General features: G+C 48.9%; 1 pseudogene; it reads left to right on the plus strand.

Annotated features, from left to right (window-relative positions):
• Positions 1 to 546: 546 nt before the first annotated feature.
• Positions 547 to 10,551, plus strand: LOC110571261 (annotated as a pseudogene).
• The last annotated feature ends 2,401 nt before the right edge of the window (positions 10,552 to 12,952 follow it).

The following is a 12,952-nucleotide window of genomic DNA, read 5'->3' on the forward strand; positions in this document are numbered from 1 at the left end:
GGCAGGCAGAAGGAGAGGGGGAAGCAGGCTCCTCGCTGAGCAGGGAGCCCGATGCGGGGCTTAATCCCAGGACCCTGGGACCATGACCCGAGCCAAAGGCAGACACTTAACCGACTGAGCTACCCAGGTGCCCCTCTCTTTCTCTGCTTTAACGAGTGCCTAATTTTTCCCTTTCCTTTCTCCAGCTTCCCATGTCTCTATCTCTGGTTGTCTCTCCATCTTTATCTCCGTGTCTTTCACCTCTTTCTGATTCACTTCTCCCTCCCCAGTCATGTCTCTGAATGTCTCTACATCTCTCCCACTCAGTCTCTTTCGGCTTGTTTGTCTCTTCTCTCTCTCTCTTTCTGCCCTCTGGCTTTATTTCCATGTCTGTCTTACTAGTCCCACATCCTTGCCCATACCCCACTACACACAGCCCGGGTGAGGAGCCAGAAAACCTACCCTTGCCCCTAACTTGCCCTATGAATCTGAAGGCCTCAGTTTCCCTGTCCTTGGGGTGGAGTAACACAGATAGAGTAGAAGGCCATCTTCACAGCCCCAGCCTACATGACCCACTGTGTGAACACGCTGAAGGTTGGGCTCAGGGTTGGGGGTTGTGCGGGCAAAGAGAGGAGCCCGTGGCTGTGTCTCTCACCAGCCTCATCCAGGCCGCAGGATCTCCTCTGACTCTCCCCGGAGTGGGTGTCTTGCCTCCTCCTCTATTTCCATCTCTTTTCCTCTGTGTGTCTCCATGATTCTTTCTATCTGTGAGGCTCTCTCTTTCTGCATTCGTGTGTTGCTCTCTTTCTGTTCCTGGGTCTCTTTCACTTTCCTGCTATCTCTCTGTTTCTCCTTTCTTTTTTTTTAAATATTTTATTTATTTATTTGACAGAGAGAGACAACAGCGAAAGAGGGAACGCAAAAAGGGGGAGTGGGAGAGGGAGAAGCAGGCTTCCCGCCGAGCAGGGAGCCCGACGCGGGGCTCGATCCCAGGACCCCGGGATCATGACCTGAGCTGAAGGCAGACGCCTAACAACTGAGCCACCCAGGTGGCCCTCTGTTTCTCCTTTCTTTTTCTTCCTGTCTGTCCCTTGCTCTTTGTCTCTGTCTCTTTTTCTCCCTCTCTCTCTGTTTCTCTCTTCCTTCTCTGTCTCTTGTTCTTTTTGTCTCTGTCACCACTGTTCCTTTATCCCCCCTCATCCTCACCTCCCCCCTCCCCCCCAATGATCTCCCTTCAGTCCCACTGCCCCACATCCTTGCGCCTAGCACCTTGGCGGGTCCAGGGCTGCCCACCCCTCCTATGGCAGGGGCCCAGCCCCCCCAGCCCCAGTTATCACTCTCCGGACAGAGATAAAGTTTATCTCGAGGCTGGGGGATATGAAAGCTCCTTATCAGCTGCCCCACTAGAGTAAGTGCTGCCCTAACGGGCAGCAGCAGCAGGCCGGCACCCTCAACTCTCCCAAGGCCCAGCCCCTCACCCCAGGTAACATCCCTGTCCCAGCCCTCAAGGGAGGGTCTCTTGGGACTGAAGGGAGCAGAGATGGGGTCTGGGGGCAGATGAGTCTTGGGAGGCTTTGAGGTGGAATTTGAGGGTCAGATGGGGTGGAGGAGTCAGGGAGGGGTTGGGGGTATAGCTGTAGAGTTTGGGGAGAGCAGATATGGGGTTTGAGGAGCAGAGACAAATTTGAAAGGTCACATTTTGGGATCAGAAATAGGTTGGAAAAGCAGAACACAAGATTGGGGATCTGAGGTGAAGTTTGGGAGCCAGAGAGAACGTTGAGAAGCTGGGGATGTAGGTCGGGGGTCAGAGATGGATTCTGAGGGTCATGGACAAGTTTGAGGGTTCCGTGGGTTTTGCTGGAGCAGAGATGGGGTTTAGGGGTCAGAGATGGGTTTGGACAGGCAGGAATGTGTCTGATAAAGATGGATTATGGGAGCAGAAGAGGAGTTTGAGAACTGAGATGGAGTTGGGGTGGAGAAAGATTTGAGGCCAGAGGGGATCCAGGGGGCCAGAGACACATTTGGGGCTGAGATGGGGTTTAGGGAAGGCAGGCGTGAGGAGGATTCATGTGGTAGAACAGACTTGGGGTAGTAGCCTTGGTGTTTAGAGTGACAGGCATTTTGGTGTGTGTGCAAGGGGCTGGGGGAGAGTAGTGGTTTGGGGGGCTCAGAGAGAAGTCACAGAGAACAAATTGGGGCTTTGAGAGGCCCAGACGAAGATAAGAGGATGAAACCAGGGTTTAGGGGACTGGAGAATTTGGAGCAGAAATCAGGATGGGGAGCAGGCAAGGGCTTGGGGAGCAGAAATAGACATGGGGGAGCAAAAGTGAGTTTTTGGGAGAACTCAGAGACAGAAACAATTCCAGGTGAGTGAAAGCCAGATTCGGGGCAGAGCTAGGATTGGGGGGAGAAAGGCATGTTGTAGGGGGCAGGAATGGGGTATGGGGAACGGAGTTAAGCCATCAGGGGAACAGATATCTTGGAAGGAGAGGATGGAAGTCAGAGCAGAAAGAGGTCGGTTTTGGGGGGGTGGTTTTAGGGCAGAGATGGGGGTTGGAAAGACAGATGGTTTGGAGGAGTTATGAAGGGCTTCAGGGGCAGTAGACACTTTGGGGACCAGCGGTGGGTTGGGGAGCCTGGAGCAGGCTGGAGGAGTAGCCTTGAGGTAAGGGACAGCAGGCCTGGGGTTTGCCTTGCTGGGGGCTCTTGGGGGGCTGAGACTGACCTGGGCTGGTTGGTGCAGAGGGTTCGGCCGCTTTGGGGATGTGGCGAGTTCAGTGTGATCCCAGGGGGTGTCCTGGCTGGCCTTGGCCTTTGAGGCTCCCTTCCTCCTTCCCTCCCTCCCTCCCTCCCCTCTCCCTCCTCCCTCCTCCCCAGGGAGTGGCTGGTGCCCCAGTGGGTGGGGCGGACCAGGGGAGGGGGCGGGCTCCCTGCTGGTGGGGCACCTCTTGGGCAGTGGGGGCCTTCCTCTGCCCCATCTGCCCACCCCACGGATTCTTGGACCCTGTTCAACGTGGGCTCCCGTGGACTTCAGTGTCCAGCCAAACAAAATGGGCTGAAGCCAAGATAACATAAAAATAGCAGATACGGTTTTATGACTCCACTAGGCTTTTCAGTGAGTGTTTCCAAAGTCCCTCCTGTGTGCTGCGTCAGGTTCGGGCTTGGGCACTTATGTACGTGAATCTTCCTGGCCAACAGGGAGAGGAGGGATGTTACTGTACCCATTTTGCAGACAAGAAGAATGAGGCTCACAGAGGTTCGGTGGGATTTGAACCAGAGCCCATGGGACATCTTGATGACCCAGGCCAAGCCGGGAGGCCGGGCCAGGCCAGGGCTGGTGGGAGGCAGGGGCACACTCACTCAGTGCCCCACTGGGGCTTACGCCAGCTCCGGCCTGCCCTGGGGCAGCAGATAAGTCTTATCAGATGGAGGAGACTGTGGCTGTTGGCTCCGCGGTAACAGGCTGTCTTGGGACGGGGGGCGGGGCTGGGGGGAGCACCCAGGGACAGCGGCTTCAACTTGTTGCCCGCCATGCTGCTTTGGAGGCGGGAAACAGGTGGGACCCAGGGTTGGTTTCTCTGTGGGTCCTTGAGGAGTGGGATAGGGTTGGGGATGGGAAGAAGAACTGAAGGGGTAGAGAAGGGAGAGAGGCAGATAGCAAGAGACAGAAGCAGAGACAGAGAGGAAGGGGGAGACTCGGGGAGAAAAAGGGACACAGCTAGAAGGAGGCAGAGAGAGGGTATGGAGAGGAGGGAGAGACGCCAAGAGAGCCAGCGACAATTAAAGATCTACAGAGAGAGGTGAAGAGAATGAGAGACAGGACAGAAGGCGAAAGGTAGAGCCTGAAAGTGACAGAGGCTAAGGACACAGGTGGAGAACCTGGGGAGGGAGACCGAGACAGAGATTCACGGACACAGTCTGGGAGGAAGTCCACGAGACCCCAGGCGTCAGTCTGGGGTAGGCCCTGGGCCGGTGGTGCTGGATTGGGTGGGACAGGGCCATGTGGGTCGATGTGGACCCATGTGATCTGTGGTTCTGCCCTCAACTGCTGAGAGGGACCTCCAGGACTCCTGCACCTCAGTCCCCACCTTTCTGCCCTGCCCCACCTCCCCCAGAGAGGAACAACAGTGACGGCAACCGGTGTTTCATGCTGACACGGACCCCAGGCCAAGCCTATCCTGAGCACTTGGCTTCGTGTAAAATCAATGGACGTGCGCGCCCACACGAGGCATCCAACTCGGGTCCCACAGAGCAGGGGTAAGAGCACCCAGTGGTGGCTCCAGGACTCCACAGGACGGAGCACCCTCCTGACCACCCATTCTACAGATGGGGAGACTGAGACCTGCCAAGGGCACAGGGCACTGACGGAGCCCTGGGTCAGTGGGGCGTGCTCCCCCACCGGCCGCCCCAGAAGGAGCTTGCTATCCTCCTCTTGCCTCCATGGGCCTCGTTGTCCTCAGAAGCAAAATGGGAGGTTTGAGGAGGAAAGAGAGCATGGCTATGACTCTGCATTTATTGAGCTCCTGCTGTGTGCCACGTCCCGTGCTGAGCCCTCCTAAGTAACAAGGGGGGGGTGAAGACCCCTATGACTTAAGGGCCGATGTTTTCAGGGCTTCCGCTCTGGAGCCAGCCCCCCCCTCATTCATAGCCTGCCCTAACCACGGAGGGGCCGTGTGGCCTTGGGCAAGTTACCAGGCCCCTTGGACCTCAGTTCCTCATCTATAGAGATGGGGTAATAATAGTGGCTACTCCATAGGGTGATTGGGACAGCTAAATGAGATTTAATCCGTCAAGTGATTTTAACTCGCTTGAATCTGAGATCTCAGTAAACGTTAAGTACTCGTATTGATTTACTGAGTGCTTACCATATACAAGGGATAGTACTTGACCCTTTTTTTACTAGCACTACTAATTCTAGTAATAATGCTAATCAATGTGACACTCATACCAATTTTAATTCCTAATCCTAATTCGAATATTGATACTAATCTTTTTTTTTTTTAAGATTTTATTTATTTATTTGACAGAGAGAGACACAGCGAGAGAGGGAACACAAGCAGGGGGAGCGGGAGAGGGAGAAGCAGGCTCCCCGCTGAGCAGGGAGCCCGATGTGGGGCTTGACCCCAGGACCCTGGGATCATGACCTGAGCCGAAGGCAGACTCTTAACAACTGAGCCACCCAGGCGTCCCGATACTAATCTTAATAGTGCTAGTAATACTGATATTAATTCTAAATCTAATCATTACTTTTCTAATTCTATCTACAACTGTACTAATACGAATGCTAAATCTGATACGAATACTTTTTTTTTTAGCACTAATATCATCATAACAACTGTTAACCGAGCCATCCCAGGCCCTGTGCTAAGTGCTCTCCCTGCCTAATTTTATCCCATTCTCACCAGGTCTTTGTGGTGTAAGTGCGTATAATTGCCCGTATCTTCCAGACTGGGAGCGGGCTCAGAGAAATGAAGATGTCTGTCCAAGGGCCTGTGCTCAGCTCTGACACTGATTTGCTGCGTGGTTCCCGGGCAGGCCACCCTCTGAGCCTCAGTTTCTTTGCCTGGATGATGGGTACAGTCATAGAACTCACAGCGAATGTTGTTGAGAAGGCCACTTGACACGGTCCTGCCCGGCACGCCGTAGAGGTTGAGCTCTGTAGTGGTAACTTTCTTCGTTGTTATTTTTTATTAGAAACAGCAGTTGCAATATTGGGAGCAAGGTAGGGAAAGCTGTCCTCCTCAGGAAGGTCAGGCTGGAGGCGTGTCTCAGATAAGAGTTTGGCCACCGGACTCAGCCTATTTCTTCATAACTGGAGCAGAGAAAGGCCTTAGGAAGGGAAGTAAAGGGTGGGGAGTGGGGGCCTCAGAACCCAGGCTCCATCAAGAGCCAGAAGCTCTGAGGCTCTGAGGCCAGGCTCACCCCATTCCCTCCCCCATCCCTGTGGAGGGGGCACAGGCCCAGAAGTCTGCGGCGACAGTTCAGCCAGCAGGGAGGCAGCTGGGAGTGGGCAGATAAGGGAATCAGCAGGGCCAGGCCAGGCTTTGGGAGAGACCCAGAGGGTGGGGGTGGGGGTGGGGTGTCCGGGCCAAGCATCCCCTCTGTCAGGCCTCCATTTGAGGCTCAGCCCCAACATCCTCTCTTCCTGGAAGGCTTCCCTGACTGGTTCCCTTCTTCCTGGCATCTTCTGAGGTTCTAGAGCTTTGTCTAAGCCCATGGCATGTGAACTGTGCATCTTCCAGACGAGTCCACCAGGCCGGAGGCAGATCCTAACTCCCCTTGGTCTCAATCGCGCAGGGAGGAAACATCAACCAAAGCCTGGCTGAGGAGTCCCACGTTTTTCTCAGAACCGAGCTGTTTTATTTTTTTTTTTAAGAGAAAAGTATAGGGACGCCTGGGTGGCTCAGTCAGTTAAGCGTCTGCCTTCGGCTCAGATCATGATCCCAGGGTCCTGGGATCGAGTCCCACATCGGGCTCCTTGCTGAGCAAGGAGCCTGCTTCTCCCTCTGCCTGCCTCTGTCTCTCTCTCTCTGATAAATAAATAAAATCTTAAAAAAAAAGTATAAAAGATACTGTAACAAGCATTCACCTTGGTCAAATGTTAATATTTTGCCCTATTTGCTTCAGATACTTTTAAAAGAAATATATTCAGATCCAGCTGAAGTTCTTGTACAAAGTCCATTTTCCTCTCTCCTTCCACTACCTCGAGTTTGGTGTTTGTCTCCCTCGTGTTTTCATTCCATTACTACGTATGTATGTATCCATAAACAGCTTACGATACCAGCGGTTTTCAGCTTGCTTTTGAACTTCATATACATGGAATCATATAGTTTATGTTTCTTTTGTTCTGCATAATGTCTGTGACACTCACCCACGTTGTCGTGTGTATTAATAGTTCTTTTTTATTGAGATGTCATTCACATACCACAGAATTCACCCTTTGAAGTGTACGTTTCAGTGGTTAGTATGTTCATAAGGTTTTACAGCTATCACCACTGTCTAATTCCAGGACATTTTCATCACTCCAAAAAGAAGCTTAGCAGACATTCCCTATACTATTATCCGTCTCCCCACAGTCCCTGGAAACCACCAATCTACTGTCTGTCTCATGGATTTGCCTATTCTGGACTTTTCATATGAACAGAATCAGAATATGCGGCCTTTTGTGACTGGCTTCTTTCACTTTGCACAAAATTTCCAAGGTTCGCTCACATTATAGCATGGATCAAACTACTTCAGTCCTTTCAATCACTGAATAAAATTTCGCTGTATGAACATTCTACATTACGCTTGTCCATTCATCCAATGAACTGATATTTTGGGGGTCACGAATAATGCTGCTATGAACATTCATATTAAGCTTTTTATGTGGACATATGTTTTCAGTCCTCTTGGGTATACACCTAGGAACGGAATTGTGGGGCCGTTTGGCAAGTCTCTGTTTAACTTTTTGAGGAATTGCAGAAGTATTCTCCACAGCAGTTGCATGAGGATTTCGAGTTATCCACATTTTCTCCAACACTTGATATTGTTCCTCTTTTTGATTCTGGTCATCCCAGTGGGTGTGATGTAATGTCTCGTTGTGCTTTTGATTTGATTTCCCTAATGATTATTGACATTGAGCATCTTTTCATGTGCTTGTTGGCCATCTGTATCTCTTCCTTAGAGAAATGTCTATTCAAATCCTTTGCCTGTTTTTAATTGGGTTGTCTATACTGTTGAGTAATACGAGTTCTTTTTTTGTTTTTAAAGATTATATTTGTCAGAGAGAGAGAGAGCACAAGTAGGGGGAGAGGCAGGCAGAGGGAGAAGCAGGCTCCCCGCCGAGCAGGGAGCCCAGCGCGGGACTCGATCCCAGGACCCTGCCATCATGACCTGAGCTGAAGGCAGGTCCCCAACCGACTGAGCCACCCAGGCATCCCAGTACGAGTTCTTTATATATTCTGGATGCTAGTCCTTTATCAGATAATGTGATTTGAAAATAGTTGCTCCTATTTTTGGATTGTCCTTTCACTTTCTTGTGTCCCTTGAAGCACAAAAGGTTTTAGTTTTGATGAAGTGCAATTTGTTTTTGCTTTGGTTGCTTATGCATTACATGTTGGCTAAAAAGCCATTACCTAATCCAAAGTTACGAAGATTTATGCTTTTTTTTTCTAGACGTTTAATAATTTTAGCTTACATTCCTGTCTTTGATTTTTTTTTTTTTAGTTAATTTTTGTATATGGTGTGAAGTAGGGGTCCAGTTTCATTCTTTTTTTTTTTTTTTTTTTTTTTTTTTTTTTTTTTTTTTTTTTTTTTTAAAGATTTTATTTATTTATTTGAGACAGAGAGAATGAGAGAGACAGAGAGCACATGAGAGGGGGAGGGTCAGAGGGAGAAGCAGGCTCCCCGCCGAGCAGGGAGCCCGATGCGGGACTCGATCCAGGGACTCCAGGATCATGACCTGAGCCGAAGGCAGTCGCTTAACCAACTGAGCCACCCAGGCGCCCCCCAGTTTCATTCTTTTGCATGTGGCTATCCAGTTGTCCCAGCACCATTTGTTTTTTTTTTAAAGTGGATTTTTAAAAAATATTTTATTTATTTATTTATCAGAGAGAGAGAGAGAGAGCACAAGCAGTAGGAGCCCAGACACCCCTATTTAATTTCTTTAAATAGCATTTTATAGTTTTAAGTGTACAAGTCTTACCCCTCTTTTGTTAAATGCATTACTAAGTAGTTTATTCTTTTTTTTTTTTTATGCTATCGTGAATGGAATTGTTTTCTTAAGTTCATTTTTGGATTACTCGTTGCTAGTGTATAGAAATATGATTAAGTCTTGTATGATCTAGTATCCTGCAACCTTGCTGAGCTCATACACACACATATATATAAAGTGGTTTTGTTGTGGGTTCCTTAAGATTTTCTCTGTATAAGATCATGTTATCTGCAAATACTGACAGTTTTACTTCTTTTTCCCAACCTGGATGCTTTTTCTTTTTCTTACTTAATTGCCCTGGCTAGAACCTCTAGTACATTGTTGAATAGAAGTGGTGAGAGGGGACATCCTTGTCTTGTTCCTAATCTTCAGGAGAAAGTTTTTAGTCTTTCATCATTAAGTATGATATTAGCTGTAGGTTTTTTGTAGATTCACTTTATCAGGTTGAGGAAGTTCTTATCTGCTTCTAGTTTGTTGGGTGTTTTTATCATGAAAGGGTATTGAGTTTTGTCAAATGCTTTTTCTGCATCTGTTGAGAAGATCATGTGACTTTTGTCCTTTATTAATATGGTATATTACATTGATTTTCTTATGTTGAACAAATCTTGCATTCCTGGGATAAATCCCACTTGGTCGTGGTGTATAATCCTTCTTGTATATTGCTGAACTCTATTTACTAGTATTTTGTTGAAGATTTTTGCATCTATATTTGTAAGAGATATTGGTCTGTAGTTTTCTTGATATGTTTCTGTCTGGTTTTGGTATCAGGTAAGTGCTGGCCTTGTAAGTTTATTCCCTTTTATGGCTGAGTAGTATTCCATGGAATGGCTATACCATAGTTTGTTTAACCATTCATCTGCTGTTGGACATTTGGATTGTTTCCAGTCTTTTCTGTATTACAGCAAACCTGCAGTTTACAAACTCATATTCCTCTCCCTATGCACACACAAGTGAAAGAGTTTCTCCAGGGCCAGAGGATATCAGTCCATCCATCCACCCACCCATCTACGTACCCATTCATTCACCCATCTGCTGTCCACTCTTCCTCCCTTCCTCCCCCTCTCTCCCCTCCTCCCTCCCTTCTTTCCTTCCTTCCTTTTCCTTCCTTCCTTCCTTCCCCCCTCCCTCCCTCCTCCTCTCCCTCCTTTCTACTTCCTTCTTCCTTTCATAAATCATCTATCTCCAAGCATATGACTCTGGGTCCAAGGCAAGCTGTCTTTTACAAATAGGCAGGAAGCATGCCCCAGGGGGCCCTGGGTGCCTGGCTGCTGGGTGGCCTCTGAGCCTGGGTGACCTCTGTGGCCTGGGGGCAGGGACCAGGGGTGCCGGGGACCCTGCACCCTTGTCAGGCACCACAGCAGTGGGAGGCCCACTGGGTTCTGTACCCACAGAGCAGCAACCATGCCCTTCCCTCCTATGACGGGCTCAACCAGCATGTATGGGTGCTGAATGAGCGAAAGGTGCTGATTCCGCTGCAAGAGGTTATTTGAATATATTTTGTTCTATAAGGATGGATTGATGTTTCAGATTGAACAAGCCACCAAGCAGTGCTCCAACATCACCCTGACAGACCCCTTTGACCCTCTAGGCATTCCTCAGAAAGCCACCTCTGAGGACAAGTACTCCATAGGGGGCCCCAGGAGCAGATCACGGTCTAGGAGGGGCCTGACAGAAAGCCAGCTAGATCCTATGAAACCTGGATTGGCATTCATACAGTCAAAGAGGGTTATCTTGTCCAGGAAACCTTCACCCAAAGTTACAGCATAATATTGTCCACGCAGTTTTTCAGTGTACTGCTGGGCATTAAAGACCCCTCAGTGTTTACCCCACCGAGCGCCTGCCAGATGGCCCGGCCAGAGAGGATGAGCCAGAACTGAACCTGGTAAGCCTGCGAATGCACAGGTGGCAGCATGGGATGTCATCCCCAGCTCGAAAGGGACTTGAGACTTGAGAAACGAGAAACTTGACCGGAGAGCAATATCATAATTGTAGGAAGAGAAACATTGATGTGGGGTTTTTTGTTTGGTTTGGTTTTTGTTTTTGTATACGTGATTTTGACAACTCAAGCTATGTTTGCCAAAGGGAATGGAATGGACTGGAGAACATGTGGTAATATGAACAGAAGAGATGGCCGAGGTGGAGATTTCAGACGTTTATATATAGCTCGTGGGGGTGCCGGGCCTTCTGCATGTGCAGGGATAGCTAAGTGCAGGGGCATAGATGGAGTGAGGGTCAGCAGGAGCCCTTTGCCTTGGCAGGGAGGACAATTGCTGGGTTGCTGCCACATGGTGATGATAAAGTACAGAACAGTTTTAGTCAGCTTCAGTATTAATTTTTGAGTTCTCTACAGATAATGACTCCTTTATTGCCTGCCCTGCCTCTCGTTCCCTTGGCTACCAACAAAGTGATTCCTTTAAGTCCCTTCTGGATTTAGGGCATGACCTAATTCACGTAAATTTGGGGAGGAAATGAAAGGCTATAAGACAAAGCAATCATTCCTCAAGGAGACGTTTCAAACAAGAGGGTTTGAAAATCTTAATGTCTGGATGAATGGATAAAGAAGATGTGATATATACACACACACACAAAATGGAATACTACTCAGCCATCCAAAAAAATCTTACTGTCTCTACCTGGGTAAGCGTGAGCCATGTATGCTTCCTTTTTTCTATGCAAGAGTACTGATACTTGTGAATCATCACATACTTGTCAGGAGACCTAGAAAGACAGATGGTAGTCTAAAAATAGCATTGACCTGGGAGCCAGGAGACTCTGGTCTCCAGAATCCGGGGACTGGAATTCCTTTGTACTTGAACTCCTTTGAATAACCAAATGCACTATGCTTTCCCTCACCGGGGCCTTCCTGGGGCACTGTTTCACAAGCTCTTTGTCTATGTGACATCTGCTCATCCTGCCCAGGTCAGCTCTCACACTTGACCTTCGGAGAGCTGCTCCCAAGCCCGAATTGGGTGCACCTTGGAGCTTCAGCATACTGTTCTCACAATACTGATTAGGCTGTGTGCTAATTTCCTGCTTTCTGGGAACTGTCGCCCAAGAGCCTGGCTACGAGCTCTTTGAGTACACGAAACACGTTCTGTTTACTTTTATATGCCCAGCACCAAGCAAGTGCCTGGCACATGGTCAGTGGCCTAACCATTTCTAGAGTAGAGAATGCCAGCCTCTCTGGTCATTCATTTCCTCAGCTGTGAGTGGGTTGGGTTTGCTGACTTCGAGGGAGACTCCTAGTAATAAAATTTATTATTCTAGATCCTTCTACTATTGTGTTTCATCTGGCTATTATCTATTACTAGGAGAAATGGGTGATATCAGTATCATGCTGAAAATAATCTGTATTACTCACAGTATATATTATTTTATTTTTTTAAAAAGATTTTATTTATTTAAGAGAGAGAGAACCCAAGCAGGGGGAGTGGCAGGCAGAGGGAGAAGCAGGCTCTGCACTGAGCAAGGAGCCCAATGTGGGACTCGATCCCAGGACCCTGGGATCATGACCTAAGCTGAAGGCAGACGCTTAACTGACTGAGCCACCCAGGTGCCCCCAGGTTATATTATTTTAATAAACATTTAATTATAAAACTAAGCAAATAATAAAAAAAAATTAGGAGACCTGCTACAGCTTTTGGCAGAGCCTTTCACATGCTGAAACTCACATCCTGACACATCCTCTCTTCCCAGCCTTTTTGGGGCTCTTTGGGGATTCACTCATAGGGTCTGGCTAAACTACCAGCTGGGGACTGTTTCGAGACCAGAGCCCACAGGACTAGGGGCTTGCTCACCTCAAGAGACCGTCAGACATGCTCCTTCATCCATCACTCATTCCTTCAGGAAGCCGTACTCTTACCCTTCCTCTCTGCCTGCCTCGTTTCCTGGTTCATCCTTGTTTCAGAATTCTAAATGTCCTCGGACCTCTTCTCCCACTGACATTTTCTCTCTTGGCGAACTTGTCCAGTCTCTGTCTTCAGAATATCTCCATAATCTACTCACTTTTTATCACCTCCCCTGCCAGCATCGCTGCCCTGGACCTCTGCAGTAGCCTCCCCCTCACGGTCCCCCTGCTTCTGCCCCTACAGCCTATTGTCCTTACAACAGCCAGAGGGAGCCTGTTAAATCCTAAGTCAGATCACGGGCCCTCCTCCGCTCACGACCTCCTGCTTTCCAGTCACTCAGAGCAAAAGCCAGAGTTCTCTCCAAGGCCTACAAGACCCTACATGATCTGTCCCCCACACGCTGTCTGACCTCACCTCCTGCTGCCCCCCC

The sequence above is a fragment of the Neomonachus schauinslandi genome, chromosome X (assembly GCF_002201575.2).
Source record: "Neomonachus schauinslandi chromosome X, ASM220157v2, whole genome shotgun sequence".
NCBI classification, from domain to species: Eukaryota; Metazoa; Chordata; class Mammalia; order Carnivora; family Phocidae; genus Neomonachus; species Neomonachus schauinslandi.